This window comes from Rhipicephalus sanguineus, chromosome 5 (genome assembly GCF_013339695.2).
Source record: "Rhipicephalus sanguineus isolate Rsan-2018 chromosome 5, BIME_Rsan_1.4, whole genome shotgun sequence".
NCBI classification, from domain to species: domain Eukaryota; kingdom Metazoa; phylum Arthropoda; class Arachnida; order Ixodida; family Ixodidae; genus Rhipicephalus; species Rhipicephalus sanguineus.
Window position 1 is genome coordinate 62,148,360 of NC_051180.1, and position 2,833 is coordinate 62,151,192.

The following is a 2,833-nucleotide window of genomic DNA, read 5'->3' on the forward strand; positions in this document are numbered from 1 at the left end:
TTGAACGTTTATTTTACGTTGTTTAGTTAACGTTAATAGGTTATGGGATATCAAGCACTATAATCAGATTTACGATAGCGACAAGGCGCTTCAGAGCATTTCAGTTAGAAACAAACTTTCAGAAAAAAGTTAGCTGTGGTTGTGGCCAGAAAAAAATCTTCTATGCTTACATTGCGAAACACAGTGAAGAAGCACCGTATCGTTCAATGAAGCACAGTTCAACAATATCTAAAAGTTCAATGATCCCACAGTTCAATGGTATCTAACATGCATAGTTATAAAGTAAAGGCTATCCTGTCTTTAGTCATGCACTTGTACTTTATAAAAACGAGAGGCGTGAGGTCGGCCTACTTGAGGACATTGCTTGGTTGGGAGCCTTTGTAACAAATGCATAGCGATACGCGCATTGAATTTAGCATACGCTGCCTCTTTAAGTAGCACAAAAATGAAAAGCTTCTCATTTCAGCGGTTAGTGCACAAAAGCGTTATAAGCTTTATGAAGCACAAAAGCCTAGTGCTTTATCGCATAGTCTCTTTGTACAAAAATTGATTGGAAGACCCAAAGCATTGTCATGGGAAGAACCGAACAACCCGTCCTTTGCTCTCGTTTTTTTTTTCAGCCTGTCGCGAACAGCAGACTCGCTGCTTCAAGCTTACGTTATTGTGCGGAGTATCTTGGGTGGCGGACTGAAAAGACGATGTTTTATCGACATTGCGCAATTCGCCTGCAGTGTTCTTGCCTCGAAATTTGAGAATATTGCTTGGCCATTACATAGTCAGTGTGACAAGATGAAGCAGGACTGCTCTTGGCCTTAAGGACGCCTTTTATGCACTCGCTTGATCTTTGCACACCAGCCCTTTCTTTGTATCGTGTTCTAAACAGCTTCACTGGGCAGCCGCCTTCAGAGAGTCTAATGGCTCTTCAAAATTTTATCCGAATCGCGAAGTAACATACGGTCAGGTTACTGGTACCACTAGTTGCGCGCGCGCGTCGTTGTGCTTTCATTTTAAAGAATGAAGAAGGGAAATGGCTTTAATTAGGAAACGGAAATGGGGAAATACTAACGTGCGCACGGCGCCTCACTGCGTGCTGCGTCCGCATCTTGCAGAAAAGCAGTTTTTTCGGTCATTAGGCTTCCAAGTTTTTTAGCATTGGTGTTTCAAGCTTTTTCATCAAATACTATTAGTTTTCAAGTTTCCACTGTTAGCAACTTCTACATTGCACTCCCTCTTTGAACTGCACGGAAGGATTTCAAATGGTGTGCTTAAGAGGCTGTTATGTTATATTACATATCAAGTGCTATTATCACATAATGAACGTCTTTCTCCGCTTTTTATCTTGTTTCTTCATAGCAGAAGGGCTGTCTTAACCATTTTCTAACCCCACTTGCTTAGAGTCATAATTTAACAAGGTTCAATGATTGAGGAGCGCATACAGAAGCTAACATTGCTGCGATATTGGTGCGTCTAAAATAAACGTGCCTCTGACGTGGACGTTCGTGGCGTTGGCTATTCCGTCCGGTCCACAAGGCAGTGAAGTAACTTTTGAGCTTCTTGAGGATGACGGGCTGGGGCGAACGCATCTGACTGTAGTGATGGAGTCCCTCATGCCTCAGCGAAGGATTGATAGGCGGGCTAGTTGGCATAGATTCATCATGTGAACGTGGCACCGAAAGCAAACGGGACACAGAAAGAGGGGGACACAAGCAAGCGCAGACTTAAACATGGATTTAATCACAGAAGAAATATATAGCAGAAAAAAAAAAAGAGAAAGGTAAAGACAAGAGCGGAAGGGTCGACCTCCAGCAATAAATTGCAGCGGATGTGTTCAAAGATTTACGTGAATTGCAAAATGAAGGTTGGCGTCGCGAAAAAGGGTTGTTGTGTAAATAATGTCAGTCGTTTTAATAACTTTCCAACGAATGTGGTTTATTGCACTCCATTGACTTGTAACAGGCTATATATCGGGCAGACTGAGCGCTGCCTGAATGTGCGCCTGCGAGAACACTACAGTGCGCTAATGTCTGCACCAGGTTTACAATTGTCCGTCCTTTGCGCAAAGTGTGGTTGCGTACCGGAATTTTCTCGCACCTCTGTTCTGTATGCTAATCATGACACGTAAACTAGGGAGATTGCTGAAGCCTTTTTTCATAACGAAGAACACTGATAGTTGTGTCAATTTACACTCTGTATCTCTTTCACATTGTCAGATCTCAATTTCTGAGCTCGTTTGTGTCCCGCTCTTTCTGTGTCGCGTTTGTTTGCGCTACCAAGTTTACATAATAATTGCCTCAGCAAGTTCCTCGCTTATTTACTTCTTTCCCGGTCTCCCCTCTCACATTTATATTCCCCTTTCCCATTCCCTTAGCGCAGGATAGCCAACCAGATAATTTTTTTTAAACCTCCCTGCCTTCTGTATTTCGGTTTCCTTCGTTCTTGGATATTGCGCGTTAAATGACACTCCGACACGTTTGACACATCATGACATCGTCTTCCAGTTGCTTTCGTCTCTTTGTGCAGCCACTCATGATCATACTACTCTTTTGTGTTTCAATAAGCGTTGTGCGATAAGCCGCTTTCCCATACCCCACAACCAAGTCGGCGAGATTTGAAGGGATGAAAAACTTTTCTTGCGCACTTCGTCTGTGTAACTTGTTTACGCACTCTTTCCTTAGGGGGCTTCTACTTCCGCTTTATTTTCTCAGTATAGTGGCCTGGAGAAAGAGTTACGCTGAGGCCAAAACGCGATTCTTCCGCACGTGGGCTTGGAATCCCCTGCAATCTCCCTTTCGTATTCCTTCCTTCCTCAATTCGACCGGTAATGCCACAAGAA